The sequence below is a fragment of the Schistocerca nitens genome, chromosome 1 (genome assembly GCF_023898315.1).
Source record: "Schistocerca nitens isolate TAMUIC-IGC-003100 chromosome 1, iqSchNite1.1, whole genome shotgun sequence".
In the NCBI taxonomy this organism is placed as follows: Eukaryota; Metazoa; Arthropoda; class Insecta; order Orthoptera; family Acrididae; genus Schistocerca; species Schistocerca nitens.
The window spans coordinates 1,094,415,540-1,094,433,381 of record NC_064614.1 but is presented as its reverse complement, the minus strand read 5'-3'; the positions used below and the strand labels follow the sequence as shown (position 1 = coordinate 1,094,433,381).

The 17,842-nt window shown below is 43.3% G+C and overlaps 1 protein-coding gene and 1 non-coding gene across 2 annotated transcripts in view; both read right to left on the bottom strand.

Annotated features, from left to right (window-relative positions):
- Window positions 1-17,842, bottom strand: part of LOC126198673 (synaptic vesicular amine transporter) — an 857,338-nt gene that overhangs the window by 179,301 nt on the left and 660,195 nt on the right. The gene's annotated exons all lie outside the window — the stretch shown is intronic.
- Window positions 4,535-4,609, bottom strand: Trnar-ucu (transfer RNA arginine (anticodon UCU)). The gene has a single exon. It is a non-coding gene; the product is annotated as a tRNA-Arg (tRNA).

Genomic DNA, 17,842 nt, shown 5'->3' with positions numbered 1-17,842 from the left:
GCTTTTAAGCTGTCTGCCACGCTACAGATAAATGTTTCACGAGTGGTGTTCATTGATAACGTCAGTATAGCATGATTTTGTTTTCGGTAACAGCACTGTTGCGCTTTTAAGCGGAAATTAAATTAGCATTTGGCGATATAAATGAATGAAGCGGAATGCATGAAAGCACGCGGCTTTAGTGAGAGGCTTTATTTAATTTGTTCGTCCTATAACCTCGTTAGCGATTTTTTATGTAAAGTATCAAAATAACCATCTCTGCTCTTGTTTCTTGGCAGCCGAATGAATCTCTGTCCCTACCTAACTGTCTATTTGAGTAGTGGGAGTGGGGGGGGGGGGAGGGGATATACTTAGTGTTTCTCTTTCACTCTTCGCCCTTTTTCCTGTTCCAGTCGTGAATGGTCTGCGAGAAAAAGCGGCACTCCTTCATCCATGGATTGTACTTTCTAAAGATTCCTCCAGTCAATCTCAGTCGCGTATCTACCTGTCCTGCAATTTTTTTTATACTGACGTTTCACTTTAAATCGCATCCTCTGAATGAAAATTAAATTACGGCTTGCCTCTGGAGCTCTGATGTGTAATAAATACTCGTGCTATGTTTTAAAGATCAGGCATACACGAAGATCCACCTAATTCTGGAATCTGTAAATGCTATGTTATTTTTGAAGTCATGAGGAAATGTTGCATAGAAAGGTTGTTTGCCTCTTTTCAAGAACGTTAAACTGTGGTAAAAAACGTGTATTGTACAAATTAAAAACACTATATATGCTTCAACGGCAACGGCCTTGCCGCAGTGGATACACCGGTTCCCGTGAGATCACCGAAGTTAAGCGTTGTCGGGTGCGGCCGGCACTTGGATGGGTCACCACCCAGGCCGCAATGTGCTGTTGCCATTTTTCGGGGTGCACTCAGCCTCGTGATGCCACTTGAGGAGCTACTCGACCGAACACTAGCGGCTTCGGTCAAGAATACCATCATAACAACCGGGAGTGCGGTGTGCTGACCCCACGCCCCTCCTATCTGCATCCCTAGCTCAGGATGACACGGCGGTCGGATGGTCTCGATGGGCCACTTGGCCTGAAGACAGAGTGCTTACGAATGCATACTCCTGAAACTTTAACAGTAAACCACACCGTGAGGCAGAACACCCCCTTTGCAGTGTCTGCCACTGGGTCCTCTATCTATCCTATCTGGTATGAATCCCAGACAGACGAGCAGTATTCAAGTATTGGTCGGTTTTTCAAAACTCAAATGGTTTAAATGGCTCTGAGCACTATGGGACTTAACTTCAAAGGTCATCAGTCCCCTAGAACTTAGAATTACTTAAACCTAACTAACCTAAGGACATCACACACATCCATGCCCGAGGCAGGATTCGAACCTGCGACCGTAGCGGTCGAGCGGTTCCAGACCGTAGCGCCTAGAAGCGCTCGGCCACCCTGGGCGGCTTTTCAAACCTCCTCCTTTGTTACGTCGGTTGCACTTCCTGAGGATTCTTCCAATGAATCTCTGGCACCTGCCTTACCTGCCATTAGTTCCATGTGGTTGTCCCACTTTAAATCGCTCTTTAAGCATACTCAGATATTTTACGGACGTGACTTCTTCCAGTGATTGTTCTGCAACCCTCTAATCACATAACAGTGGGTCTTTCTGCATATGTATGCGCAGAACGATGTATTTGCTTGAGTGTCAGCAGTCAGAGTTTGCTCAGTAGCTGCTATTCGCCCATACACATCTCCATAGCCGTTGTTCATCCCGGTCATCTATGGTCCGTGGTGCACCACAGTTGCCTCGGCCCCGGTTTTATATAGCGCCATTTTGCCATGCACAGTATTGTTTAATCACTGTGGCACGCGGACAAGTTGCAGACTTACCCGTTTTGGAAATACTTTCACCCTTAGGCCGAAAACCAATGATCATGCCCTTCTTAGAAGTAGATACCTTAGGGGTTGCGAAGCAACTCAAATCTCTTGATACGGGCAAGTCTTCAGGTCCAGATTGTATACCGATTAGGTTCCTTTCAGATTACGCTGATACAATAGCTCCCTACTTAGCAATCATATACCACCGCTCGCTCACCGATAGATCTGTACCTACAGATTGGAAAATTGCGCAGGTCGCACCAGTGTTTAAGAAGGGTAGTAGGAGTAATCCATCTAACTACAGACCTATATCATTGACGTCGGTTTGCAGTAGGGGTTTGGAGCATATACTGTATTCAAACATTATGAATCACCTCGAAGGGAACGATCTATTGATACGTAATCAGCATGGTTTCAGAAAACATCGTTCTTGTGCAACGCAGCTAGCTCTTTATTCGCACGAAGTAATGGCCGATATCGACAGGGGATCTCAGGTTGATTCCGTATTTCTGGATTTCCGGAAAGCTTTTGACACCGTTCCTCACAAGCGACTTCTAATCAAGCTGCCGGCCTATGGGGTATCGTATCAGTTGTGCGACTGGATTCGTGATTTCCTGTCAGGATGGTCGTAGTTCGCAGTAATAGATGGCAAATCATCGATAAAAGTGAAGTGATATCAGGTGTTCCCCAGGGAAGCGTCCTGGGACCTCTGCTGTTCCTGATCTATATAAATGACCTGGGTGACAATCTGAGCAGTTCTCTTAGGTTGTTCGCAGATGATGCTGTAATTTACCGTCTAGTTAGGTCATCCTAAGACCAGTATCAGTTGCAAAGCAATTTAGAAAAGATTGCTGTATGGTGTGGCAGGTGGCAGTTGACGCTAAATAACGAAAAGTGTGAGGTGATCCACATGAGTTCCAAAAGAAATCCGTTGGAATTCGATTACTCGATAAATAGTACAATTCTCAAGGCTGTCAATTCAACTAAGTACCTGGGTGTCAAAATCACGAACAACTTCAGTTGGAAAGACCACATAGATAATATTGTGGGGAAGGCGTGCCAAAGGTTGCGTTTCATTGGCAGGACACTTAGAAGATGCAACAAGTCCACTAAAGAGACAGCTTACACTACACTCGTTCGTCCTCTGTTAGAATATTGCTGCGCGGTGTGGGATCCGTACCAGGTGGGATTGACGGAGGACATCGAAAGGGTGCAGAAAAGGGCAGCTCGTTTTGTATTATCACGTAATAGGGGAGAGAGTGTGGCAGATATGATACGCGAGTTGGGATGGAAGTCATTAAAGCAAAGACGTTTTTCGTCGCGGCGAGATCTATTTACGAAATTTCAGTCACCAACTTTCTCTTCCGAATGCTAAAATATTTTGTTGAGCCCAACCTACATAGGTAGGAATGATCATCAAAATAAAATAAGAGAAATCAGAGCTCGAACAGAAAGGTTTAGGTGTTCGTTTTTCCCGCGCGCTGTTCGGGAGTGGAATGGTAGAGAGATAGTATGATTGTGGTTCGATGAACCCTCTGCCAAGCACTTAAATGTGAATTGCAGAGTAGTCATGTAGATGTAGATGTAGATGTAGACGTCACATAAATCGCTCCGTTACCGCATCATGACAACGACTGCACTCCAGAATGAAATTTTCACTCTGCAGCGGAATGAGCGCTGATATGAAAATTCCTGACAGGTAAAAACTGCGCTGGACCGAGACTCGAATTCATAAATTTTGTCTTTCGCGGGTTCGATGAACCCTCTGCCAAGCACTTAAATGTGAATTGCAGAGTAGTCATTTAGATGTAGATGTAGATGTAGACGTCACATAAATCGCTCCGTTACCGCATCATGACAACGACTGCACTCCAGAATGAAATTTTCGCTCTGCAGCGGAATGAGCGCTGATATGAAAATTCCTGGCAGGTAAAAACTGCGCTGGACCGAGACTCGAATTCATAAATTTTGTCTTTCGCGGGTAAATTCTCGCTTTGGTTCTCAGTCGGTGGAGCACTTACCCGCGAAAGGCAGATATCCCGAGTTCGAGTTTCGGTTCCACACACAGTTTTAATCTGCCAGCAAGTTTCAACGACTGCGCTTCTTTACTCGTCTCTCTGACGCGCTTTATATACGCTTCACTGCGTGTGATGACACCTACCGTCTGTGAGTGATTATTGCTCTTTGACGTTGAACATAGGTGGTAGTCACATTAAAGTGACTAGATCGTGTATCACACTAACCCTAGCACCAGCTTCTGCTGCTACGCTACTTCTGCTTTTACTACTCTTCGAAGTCAATTCACACAATGCAGATGCAGTAAAATTTACGCAAAAACTTAGAAAATGGTTCAAATGGCTCTGAGCACTATGCGACTTAACTTCTGAGGTCATCAGTCGCCTAGAACTTAGAACTAATTAAACCTAACTAACCTAAGGACATCACATCACAGCGCCTAGAACCGCACGGCCACACCGGCCAGCTAAAAACTTAGAATAAGACAGTATAGACTAGTCAATACAGTAAAATGCACAAACACAATTTACTGCTTCGCAGAAGCTCGTGAGAGCAAAAACTAAACCATGCAGCTCTCTCAGAAAGAAATGATAATTAAATCAAGATCCTAAGTTGTCGACAGGCGTTGATATACATCAACGGGGTTAGTTGAAAATGTGTGCCCCGACCGGGACTCGAACCCGGGATCTCCTGCTTAGATGGCAGACTCTCTCTCCATCTGAGCCACCGAGGGCACAGAGGGTAGTGCGACTGCAGGGATTTATCCCTTGCACGCTCCCCTTTCGGACATGTCCGAAAGAACAGATACCATCTCCATGTAGTTAATGCTAACCGGCCATTCACCTTCTTCTGTGTGGATGCACACGCATTGCCCAAACTCTTACGGGACTCGGTAATACTGTCTGCCGCGAGTAATGAGTGTAATGGGCAGGGGCACTACGAATGTAGTGCGTGGACATTAAGTTGGGAATGTGGGACTCATGGGGAGCGTGAAAGGGATAAGTCCCTGCAGTCGCAGTATCCTCTGTGCCCTCGGTGGCTCAGATGGATGGAGCGTCTGCCATGTAAGCAGGAGATTCCGGGTTCGAGTCCCGGTCGGGCCACACATTTTCAACTGTCCCCATTAATGTATATCAACGCCTGTCGACAGCTGAGGGTCTTGATTTAATTATCATTTCATTCTGAGAGAGCTGCATGGTCACTGATGGTATCTGTTCTTTTGGACATGTCCGAAAGAACGGATACCATTTTCATATAGTTATGGCTAACAGGCCAATGACCTTCTTCTTCTGTGCTGGAAGCACATGCATTGCCCGAACTCTTACGGGACTCAGTAAGACTGTCTGTCGTGAGTAATGAGTGTAGGGCAGGGGCACTACGAATGTAGTGTGTGGTGTCACCGCCAGACACCACACTTGCTAGGTGGTAGCTTTAAATCGGCCGCGGTCCATTAGTACATGTAGGACCCGCGTGTCGCCACTGCCAGTGATAGCAGACCGAGCGCCACCACACGGCAGGTCTCGAGAGACGGACTAGCACTCGCCCCAATTGTACGGACGACTTAGCTAGCGATGCACACTGACGAAGCCTCGCTCCTGTGCCGAGCAGATAGTTAGAATAGCCTTCAGCTAAGTCAATGGCTACGACCTAGCAAGGCGCCATTAGCATTACAGTGCCTGTATCTATCAGAGAGTCACTTGTATCATCAAGAGCGATGTACAACAATGATGGATTAAAGTTAAGTATTCCAGCAGCTACGTACTTTTCTTTCTAGCATTCATTACGTATCCTGTTTCAGACCTCTCTAGCCTGCGTGAGCTTATAGCGTGCATTTCGGTCTCCTAAAACCACACTGTGTCGGAACTTCTGTCGACACATCACATAGTGTGTGGACATTAATTTGGGAATGTGGGTCTCACGGGGAGCGTGCAATGGATAAGTCCCTGCAATCGCTCTTTCCTCTGTGCCCTCGGTGGCTCAGATGGATGCCGGCATGGTAGCTTAGCATGTTCGGTCAGAGGGCTGTTTGCTCTCTGTAATAAAAGATCTGAGTAAAGGCATCAACGATCAACTTGCATGGATGTCTTGTGACGTCCACCCAGACCAAACGCAACGAACAATACCGACCAAAACGAAAAAAAAAAAGATGGATAGAGCGTCTTCCATGTAAGCAGGAGATCCCGGGCTGGGGCATACATTTTCAACTGTCCCCGTTAATGTATATCAACGCCTGTCGACAGCTTAGGGTCTTGATTCAGTTATCATTTTAAACTAATTACTGTGCAGTAATAGAAACTTCTACAGCTGCTGGCACGTCTGCCACGCTCCGCAGCTGTGTCCTCAAGGCTGATGGCTCTCAGTGACTTTTTTTCCAATCTACAGTCATTTCGAAACAATGACGGACGAATCCAAAACGATAATTCTTTTTATGTAAGAATCCCTCTCAGGAGCAAAACTTAGGATCTTCGTCACTAATGGCAGAAAATCCATAAGGGCTGTTCATGTATCATATGTGAAAAATACCTCTTTTTTTACGAATAGGAATTTCTGGGATAGTACACGCAGTTCTAGATATTGCCACAGATGTAAAATATCCGTACATAATGAGGATACAAATCAGAGTCAGCTTACAAATTGACCTCCATTTATTCGTCACTACATGACAAATCCAGCATTGATGGGTACTCATTTTGTCAATGTGACATGTGACCTTTGGTTTATTAATACCTTTTATGAACTCCCAAAGTAGATTCGGTATGAGGAAATTCCACACAGTTTCTGTACGCTGGGCGCGATTTTGTGAACGGATCTGTGCCTTCTTCATAGCTCTACAGACGGCCATTGTTTTCTCCCACAGCCGTTTGCGTTGAGCAGTTGAATCTATTGTAGCAGTGTCTTAGCAGTAAAAAACAAATGTACCTAAGCTTCAAGCATCGTGGGGCGTTTTTTCACGCGTCTCAGTCATATCTCTTGAACTATGTCATACGATGATACGTTTCTATAGGTACATTAATCGGGATATGTGGCTACTATCTACGAAATAATACGAATAGAGCTAGTAGCAAAGACGTTCAAAATGTTCTAATGTGTGTGAAATCTTATGGGACTTAACTGCTAAGGTCATCAGTCCCTAAACTTACACACTACGTAATCTAAATTATACTAAGGACAAACATACACACCCATGCCCGAGGGAGGACTCGAATCTCCGCCGGGAGCAAAGAAGTAATAAATTGAAAATAAATGAATGATACCATGTTTGGTAGAAATCGATTCAGTGGTTTAGGAGGAGATGTGGGACATATACACATACATTTTTGTAATATGTATTTGTATCCTCAATTTTGATCGCGAGGACCTACGTTTAACACCTGAAATATTGCTTCACAAAGATGATGATGATGATGACGGCGATGAATGATTGTGCCCATTAGGCAGGTCCATCACTACAATTTCAGCATTCTCCAACCCTCCAGGTTCTTCACTTTCCATTCCGCACCATTTCAATGCATTTACTACGATATCACCACTTAGCTGGTATCTGCTTCTCTCCCTGTTCCGTTTCCCGCCAACATTCCTTCTAGTCCATCGTCCATTATGCAGTCTCTTCTCATTCGTTGTCCTACTGAATTTATTTTCCTTCTCTTAATTGTATCCAGAATTTGTTTTTTCTCCTTCATCCTGAGAAAAACAGCCTAATTCCTTATTTTATCTCTGCATTTTACACCTTCGTTGTTTCCCAGATCCACACTTGAAAACAATATACGCATTTTACATCTATCCATCGCCAAGTTTTGACACCGTGCAGGCCAATACTCCATGGAGAACTACTCTCTTAATTAATTATGTAGTGGACCAGAGAAAATACTGCGCCTTCTGCAGAACATTTCTTTTGCTATAGTCATGTATAGTTCGTGATCAAATGTCGTGTTACTGGTTATTTTGCATCGGAGGTACTTGAAGTTATCAAATTGTTCCACTAACTCATAAAAAGTTTTCACTTTCATCATCCTCGATTTCCTGTAGAAACCACTGCCTTAGTATTTCCGTAATTACGATAAAATTAACTTACCTTTAATTTGATCAAACTTTATCTCAGTTCATTAATTACACGTGTTAAGCACCATGTAGCTCTTTATTTTTAATTAGTATGTGAACGACTCTTAGAATTAAATAACAAACGACTACAAAAATGAAACTTGCTGGTAGATGAAAACTGTGTGCTGTACTGTCCGCTGGGCCACGAACCAAGGCCCTTTTAAAATAGTAAAAATGATAACTAGGTTGTGCCCAGGTGTTCCAGAGTACTAGTGGCCTCTCCGCTCTTTCTCAGTGGGTACACCAGTACACGTACAAGAGCGCAGCGACACCGTGGAGGTAAGGAACACCTCTGGGCTGGAAAACTTAATCTCTGGAGACAACTTAATCCCCGCGCAGGAGATCGCGTTTCCCCCAACCGTAAACAAAGTTACAAGTTTTCCTGTAGTAGCTAACTCGATTTCGTTGCAAGGTTATTGATTCAGACAGCAAGCTGAGACTCGCTAGAATCTGACTGAAGAAATATTGTCCTTCATGTTTATTCAACACGGAGCGCAACTCGCCTCTAACTCCGGCATGTTTATTCGTTGTTTTTTATTTATTTGACAGTCGGACTCTTATTACTGTCAAGGGAAACTAAACCAAATTCTCGAGTAACTAAAAATGAATGTCACGACACTGTGTACATACAATAACACTAAATTCATATACATGTAAAACTATGACTACCACTGACAGAGCTCCACAAAAAATCGCCGATTCATAATCTTCGAACTGCACTTTGAAATTGGTCAAACTTTTCTTTGCAGTAGTTGCATATTATGATTTTCATTTTCTTCCTGATATTTCTTTCGTACACAACACCTTTCACAGTCGTTCATACGAAGAAGTCAGAGAGAATAGCGAATTTTTCACCTCTTTGTCTGGAAGAATGGTTCAAATGACTCTGAGCACTATAGGAATTAACATCTGAGGACATAAGTCCCCTAGAACTTAGAACTACTTAAACCTAACTAACCTAAGGACATCACACACATCCATGCCCGAGGCAGGATTCGAACCTGCGACCGTAGCGGTCGCGCGGTTCCAGACTGAAGCGCCTAGAACCGCTCGGCCAAACCAGCCGGCTCTGGAAGAACATCATCGCGGTTAGTTCTTGTGTTTTGGTGGCAACATGGAAGTAACGGCAGCTGAAAAGCACCTGCTCAGCAAAACGTTGTATAGAGTGAAAGATTGTTGGACAAAACAGACTAGAAGTTTGATCATCAATGTAACACATGTGAATGATAATAAAACATCTCTGTCGCTTCACAACACACTTTGACTGCAAATTTTTTTCCTGGTAATCCTTACAGCAAAGGTCTGCGATGGATAATGCTAACATATTATCCTCTTTATTAGTTGAATATGACATTATGTTGGGATTATGACTCAATTTTTCATACAAGCAAATGGGAATTCGCGGTGCACAAAATTGAAATCAAACTTCGTTGTCATGGTCCTGATGTCAGTTAACAGTGTGTGTGTGGCGTGGCTAGTGATTGGTATTTAGAATGGAATGAAAAGTGTAGAAAAGCATTTTAAAATATGGAATAATTTCTTTGGAACAACTTATGAAGTCGGCCGGTGTGGCCGAGCGCTCCGAGGCGCTTCAGTCTGGAACCGCGCGAGCGCTACGTTCGCAGGTTCGAATGCTGCCTCGGGCATGGATGTGTGTGATGTCCTTAGGTTAGTTAGGTTTAAGTAGTTCTAAGTTCTAGGGGACTGATGACCTCAGAAGTTAAGTCCCATAGTGCTTAGAGCCATTTGAACTATAGTAATTCCTTCTAGAGGTTTCCAATGTAGATTTATTGTTGGGATAGTGAATATGAAGTACATAAAATGACTACATTTACAGAGCAATAGTACAACCATTTCTGAGGTACCAGGTATTGACGCATGCTGAAACACACATATCAGTATGCAGTGTAGCCTCCATGAGCGGCAATGCAGTAGCTGACTCTGGCATCCAAACGATTGTACAGATGGCGAATATTGTCCTGTCCTGGGGTATGTTATGCCACGCCTGCTGAACATATTCACGTGCTTCTGTAAGAGTTGTTGGTTGACGAGTCGCACGAGTGACTTCTCGTCACATCTTGTCTCACATGTGCTCCATTGGAGATAAGTCTGTAGATCGTTCAGGCCAGTGAAGTTTCTGCACGTCTCGCAGAGCATGTCACGGACATTGTGTGGGCGAGCATTGTCCTGTTGGAAAAACACATTACTTTTTGTTGCGTCCTCGACAGTGGACGCAACCGCAGCAGTCGCGCTGAGGCAATTTTGCACAGGCGCTAAGGGCAACTCTTTGAAGTTCGTGCGCCGGCCGAAGTGGCCGTGCGGTTAAAGGCGCTGCAGTCTGGAGCCGCAAGACCGCTACGGTCGCAGGTTCGAATCCTGCCTCGGGCATGGATGTTTGTGATGTCCTTAGGTTAGTTAGGTTTAACTAGTTCTAAGTTCTAGGGGACTAATGACCTCAGCAGTTGAGTCCCATAGTGCTCAGAGCCATTTCTTTGAAGTTCGTTGCCAACCACAAGGGCGGCCCCGTTAGCAACCGCCGCGAGAGGTAGCCGCGCGGTCTGAAACGTCTTGTCACGGTCCGCGTGGCTCCCTCCGTCGGAGGTTCGAGTCCTCCCTCGGGCACGGGTGTGTGTGTTGTCTTTACGTAAGTTATCTTAGGTTAGATTAAACAGTGCGTAAGCTTAGGGACCGATGACTTCAGCAGTATGGTCCCGTAAGATCTTACCACAAATTTCCAAAAAAATGGTTCGAATGGTTCTGAGCACTATGGGACTTAACATCTGTGGTCATCAGTGCCCTAGAACTCAGAACTACTTAAACCTAACTAACCTAAGGACATCACACACATCCATTCCCGAGGCAGGATTCGGACCTGCGACCGTAGCGGTCACGTGGTTCCAGACTGGAGCGCCTAGGACCGTACGGCCACCCGACCGGCACAAATTTCCAAATTTTCCATTAGCAACCTCCGTGCCACCGCAAGTCAGATGAACTTCCTCGTTGTGATAAGCAACGGCCACAGACAGCAGCGGGTGGTTCATATTGGGCGTTGGGGTACGACATTTCTAGCACAGAATTCCAGGGACACAGTTCGTCAGGTCGTAGCTACAGTTCGTGGAGGAGATCAGCCTGTGACACTTAGTCTACAAGTGGAGGCGCCTGTAGCCTCACGCGGGGACGAGTGTTTACTATAGTGATTGGCAGAGTTGTATCTATTCGCAAGCACATCCAGCGACCTGCTGTAGAACTTAAGTCTCGCAGTGCAGTAAAGTGTATATTTGTGTATCACTAATTGGACTGCTCTGCCACAGTTCGTCCATCCACCTCGGAGAACCTAAACCTAACAAGACGAGTGAGAGCCATTCTATAGCTATCACACCCAACAGACAAGAATTAATTGGTGAAACTGTAAACGATGTTTTTCAGAAAATCATTAAGTGGTTCTCTGCAAACGGGCTCTCATTAAACTTTGACAAAACATAGTATATACAGTTCCACACAGTAAATGGAATGACACCATTAATAAATATAGACTTCGATCAGAAATCGGTAGCTAAGGTAGAATATTCAAAATTTCTAGTTGTACGCATTGATGAGGGGTTGAACTGGAAAAAAACACACTGAAGATCTGCTGAAACGTTTGAGTTCAGCTACTTATGTTGTTAGGGTCATTGCAAATTATGGCGATATACATCTCAGTAAATTAGCTTACCACGCTTATTTTCATTCTCTGCTTTCGTATGGAATCATATTCTGGGGTAACTCATAATCGAGGAGAAGAGTGTTCATTGCACAAAAGCGTGTTATCATATTAATTGCTGGAGCTCATCCAAGATCATCCTGCAGACACTTATTTAGGGAGCTGGGGATTTTGACACACACACACACACACACACACACACACACACACACACACACACACACATATATATATATATATATATATATATATATATATATTCACTTACGAAATTTGTTATTAACAATCCGAACGAATTCAAAAGTAATAGCAGTGTACATGGCTGCAACACTAAGAGAAAGGATGATCTTCAATACTCAAGGTTAAATCTAACTTTGGCTCAGAAGGGTGTAAATTATGCTACCACAAATGTCTTTCGTCACTTACCTAATAGCTTCAAAAGTCTGACAGATAGCCATATACCATTTGAAAGGAAATTAAAAGAATTTCTGAATGGCAACTCCTCCTACTCATTAGATGAATTTTTGGATATAGTAAGTTATAGTAAGTGAGTAATTTGGCCACCCCCAACAAAAAAAAAAATTAAAAATATTAAGTGTCATGTAATATTTTGTGTAATGTAATATCTTGGATAGACACCTTTTATTAACCCGACATGTTCCACATCATTACGAAGTTTCGTATTCATGATCTATGGAACAAGTACTAATCTAATCTAATCTACCTAGACGACGCATACGCACAATCTTCCTATTGCAAGAAGGAGAAGGGAACGGGTCTGATAACATTCTGCACGTACCGACCGCTGGTTAGCGCCTCCTCTAGATATATCGAAGGTGGACGAGAGTTGTAGCTTATCACACTGCAGGCTTGCGGTGGGGCCGTTGTGTCTTGGACGAATGCACTCTACGAGACAGCGCTCAGGTCTACATCGTCCGCGCAAACAACCACACTTGCGTGCAGGGAGAATCTGCTTTCATTGCCGAACACCACGGCGCGACATTCCACTTTCCAAGTAATCCTCTGACGACAGCAGTCCAGCCGTGTATGTCGATCCTGAGGCATGAGTGTAAGATGGGCTAGAGTTGTGCTGCCGGTAGTCCAAATGCTAATAACTGGTTCACAACAGTTCGTGTTGACACGTCTGGGCTCACGAGCCCTCTTATCTGTGCTGTGATAGCTGTACGGTGTGTCACTGCTGCCCTTGCAATACGACGGGCCTGGCGGGCGTCGTGCTGCGTATGCATCCAGAACCTCGTCTGCGGGTGTGAGAATGTTCACGCGACCGTTAATACCACCGTCCAAATGCTGTGCAAGTTCTCCGAAAGGACCATTCCGCCACTCGGAGAGCAACCGCTTTCAAACTCGCTCAGTTGTCCGTAGGAAGCACGAGTGCTTCTCCGTGGCGTGGTTGCCTGCTTGCTTCACACGTCTAGACCACACTGAGCCTTCTGGCTGTGAGCATTCCCTGTTGCAGGGTAGACACAGATGGCGCTCTGATACATTTTCCACTACGCTATGCGTTGGTTGAAATCATTATCAGTACATTTACTATCCCCCAGGTGGCATGTGCTATCATCCGATCAACATTGACTACATCTTTCCAGATGTATCAATTTTTTCCGGCAGAGTGCGTGAATTACTGTTTCTGCTCTTATGACGTCTAGAATTCTTTTAAAAGTGATCCTTTAGAGAATAAAACTGCTGCTATTAAAGTAAAAATTACGGTACTAGCAGCCGGTTATGACCAGTGATGTAGTAAGAAGGCATGAGAGACCTCAACAACATGGCGACTATAGTGTCATATACTTGGCCATATTTTGAAACGCAAGTAAAACAGTGAGCACAGGAGTAACGGATACCAAGAAAAAAAATTGTAGCAAAGAAATATAAGTTAGTATCAAAAAATACACTTTAGCTACTAGCTCAAGTGGAGACTGCGGTATGCAGTTACCTATATAATTTTGCGTATATTGCGAGTAAATCGAAATGGTTATCACAAGAAAAACTTTTAACTATTTATTGGAAAGAAAACGAATCGAATATGGCAAAATTTGATAAAAATAATTCTACAGCTATATTGCTGTGCAGTCCAATTGAAACGAGACGGACGGAAAAAAAGTAAGTAAACTGTTTATTATTTCAAAAGTAACTGCCACAACTGTTAATACATATATCTGATTGTGAGGCAAAGCGATCAATACCTTAATGGAAAAAATGCCTGCGGTTGATTACGGAACCATGATTGTACTCAGGCAAGCACCTCTTCGTCCGATGTAAATCGGCCACCACGAATATCTTTCTTCAGGGCTCCAAAAACGTGGAAACCGTTTGGGGAGAGATTGGGTCTCTATGGAATACGTGTAACGCCTACACAGTGAAACTTCTGCAGCTTTCTCGAAACAACCTTGGGAACATGTGGGCATGCCATTAAACCGTTTGGTATATGTTCCACGTTTGCCGAATTTCTTACTGTATCTCAAAATAAAAACAAATCTAAAATTTTAGTACAGATAAAGGAATAAGTATAAATAATCATGTTGATAACAGATCTTCTCTCACTTTCTCAGTCAGTAGATTTAGAACAGCATGGAGCCATTTTGTTGTGTACTGAGAAACGGCTGAAGACGCTGACCTCCAGAATTTCTGAGGAAATGGGAGCACTGTTTATACATGCACGTATTTCGCGGAGTATAAAGGCTTTTGTTGACACTAAAGGTGCCCTACAGTGATTCAGAAGGTTGTTGACACTATTTGATCCAACCAGTTAACCATGCTCGCACGTCATTACTGAACTATGTTGCGGCTCATGTTATATAAACAAAGGTTTTTGCAAATAGCTGAGGCAAGTAACTCCGTGAAGGGTGCAGTACCTGATGGTAAGCTGTTCCATCAGACATGGCTTCAGAAGTACAGGACATAGAGATATATACGAACTATTCTAGTCCAAATTTTCATGGAAATTCTTTGTTGTGACATTTTACAAGAATCGCTTATGCATCAAAGTCCGAGATGTGGATATTCTGACTCTTACAGTAATCGACATTTGTGAAGTAGGCCTTAGCTGTAAATAGCACGTTTATGTGAAGACAGCAGCATAAGCACTTTGATGAAGAATCCACACTACAGATTTCAAACGAGATACATTTACGATGGCGCAGAGTAAGTGGCATCTGCTTTGTTACTGGATAGCCATCATTGAAACAATGAGAGAAAGCGCTAGGTTGCGACTACTGTCCGGTACACCATTGTCATATAGCTCAGTTATTTTAGATTACATGAAGAAGAGTGATATACAATATGTAACAGAACCAAGAGGGTGTTATGAGAAAGGGATGCAATGTTTCTGCCCTACTATTCAAACTGCACACCGAAGAAGCAATGACGTTTGAAACACAAGCTTTATTAGAGGTATTAAAATTCAGGATGAACTGATGTCAATTAGATCTTTGAAAGTGAGGAAGGATTACCGAATCTGTTGAATGGAATGAACAGCCTGATCACCACAGAATATAAATTTAGTGTACACCAAAGGACGACGGCAGTAATGAGAAGTAGCAGAAATGGCTAGCCATAACATTGACATCGAAATTGCGGATGACATATAGACGAAAGAATACTGTTACCTTGGAACCAAAATAAATCATAACGGACAAAGCAAGAAGAATATACACAATAAGCAGATTAGTACAGGCAAAGGAGGCGTTCATCGGTAAAACAAGTCTGTTAGTGTCAGACATAGACCTTAACTTGAGGAAGAAATTTCTGACAATGCACTCGTACGTCTAGAGCACAGCATTGCATGGAGGTGAATCATAGACAGTGAGAAAACTCGGAAAGTAGGCGATTAAAGGGTCTGAAATGTGGGATTCCAGAACGGTGCATAAAATTTGGTGGACTGTTATGATATGAAATGAGGTGGTACACTGCGTAACTAGCGAAGGGAGGAAAATGCGAAATACACTGAGAAGAAGAACAGGGCATGTGTTAAAACATCGGGAATAATTTCCGTGGTACTAGAGGGACACGTAAGAACTGTGGAGGAAGATAGAGACTGGAACGTATTCAGCAAATAATTGAGTTCGTTGAGTGCATATAATCATATCCGCTATAACGATACTGCTCTGTGTAGCCAATGTATGTCATTTGTTATCAGCATGAAGATACAAGCGGAGTTGTCACGACGTCACAAGCTTGAAGCTGAAGTCATGTCGGTTGCCGCTAACATTAAGCTCTGGTGGAAGAATTTTCTCAAAAATGCCAGCTTGTGTCATTTCGTTCTGATCATGGTCTAAAGCGCAAAGGAATCATATTTCATTCGTATTTGGACTATTTAAAGAGATATTTTATTTTGCATGCGTGAATTGTGGTTGCGTTGTTTACTTTCACTTTCATGATCATATCAGTCCAACTCGAAGAGCTCTGTGGGTCAACGCTGTGAGGAGGAAAGACTGTAAATCGACCAAACATAGAAAAATATGTTCTCAACCTTTTCGGGAACATGAAACAAATACGCATGCTAGGCTGGAAAAACGTCTGAAAATTTCCTCCTCACTCTGTGTTATTCACGAAAGCAGTGTAATATTTACCATTTAAAATGGCAGTTGCTTGCATACGACAGAAATTTAGAACGATCTTAAACAGTAGTCTGCTGGTGTTTCGAAGTATCTAACATGGCAGCACCGGCTTCAGAGCAACGTACATCGTAAATCTGTAGCGCTATCTCCCGTTATTATACCTTCATGGTTATGATAGCTTGTAAAGAAGTCGAGAATGAACTATTGATAGACTGTGACGGAATGTACTCGCCGCTTTGTGTGCCGGTGCGCAGCTATTCGTAAATTGCTGAAAATAACGTGCGGAACAAGATCGGTGGGAGGATAGGATCTGACGGTGAACAAAATATGAACGGTGACGTGCAGCTGAGTATACAAGGACAGTGAACGAGGATCGTGTACTTGCAGTTGAAACAATGCATGAACGTCATTAATATGAACAGTACGAGGAATATCAGCGACTGAATAAATTCCATGCTGGATATTACATCTGAACAGACAAATGGATTTCGCGAGTGCCTCAGAATGGGATAATGTGTGCAGTTTTGATCTGCGTGTCGTGTACGTGAAAACTGTAGAAGGGTCATTTTACTTGACACAACATAAAAACTTTTACCAAAATATTTACCAGTGAAAGAACAGGTAGGATTTAGAAAGAGACGATCAACGACTTATGCAGATTTTATTTTACATGTTATTGAGGAGCAGAGGGGGTTTACTAAAGAAATACTTATTGCTTTTATGCATGTTGAAGAGGGTTCTGATAATGTGGTTAGAGAAAAGTTACGGAGAATAATGGAGCACAAAGCTTATATCTCTTTCAAAAGTCTGTATAAAGTAATCTCAGTTACAGAAGGCATGTATACGGAACAGGCGCAAATGAATAAAAGGATGAGACAAGATTGTAATTTATCCCCTCCCCTCTTCAGTACTTACATTTACTGTGCAGTTCACAGATGGAATTCTAGGATAAACACTAGGGTACAACTATCCGATTCGGTAAAGTTAAAATCACTTCTATGTGCTGATCGTCTTGCAGTGATTTAATCAGGAGGAAATGCTATACAAAAAAAACTCCATGAAGTAAATAAAATCTACAGAATGTAACATGGAAATATCTTCCACAGTCTGATGGAATTATTTCTTTGGTTGAAACTTCACGCGCTCGAGCTCTTTCCCTCTTGACAAAGCACTCAACGTCATGCCCGAACTATTCGCCGTTGCCAAATTGACACAACAAACGGTCAGTTCACTTCCATTATTTGACTGATGCTACGTATGAAACGTATGTATTTCGTTACCAGCGTTGCGTGTGTGTGTGTGTGTTTGGTGTATCTATCACGTCTGATGAAATGCGAAATAAAAGGGGCACACCCCGGATCCATCGAGAAAGAAAGTCGGACAGGGAATTGTGTATAAAGGACAATAGTGACAAGTCTCATGCAATGTCCGGGGATATTTTGAGAGGAAGGAGGAAAATGAGATGTGTCGGTTTCCATAGAACTCGGGCGAACCGCTGCCGCTGTTGAGTTTAGTGAAACGACCGTACTTCGTATTGGTAAAGAAACCTACGTGAAGGGACGAACTGAAGGAGGATCCTCTTGCCTTCAAAT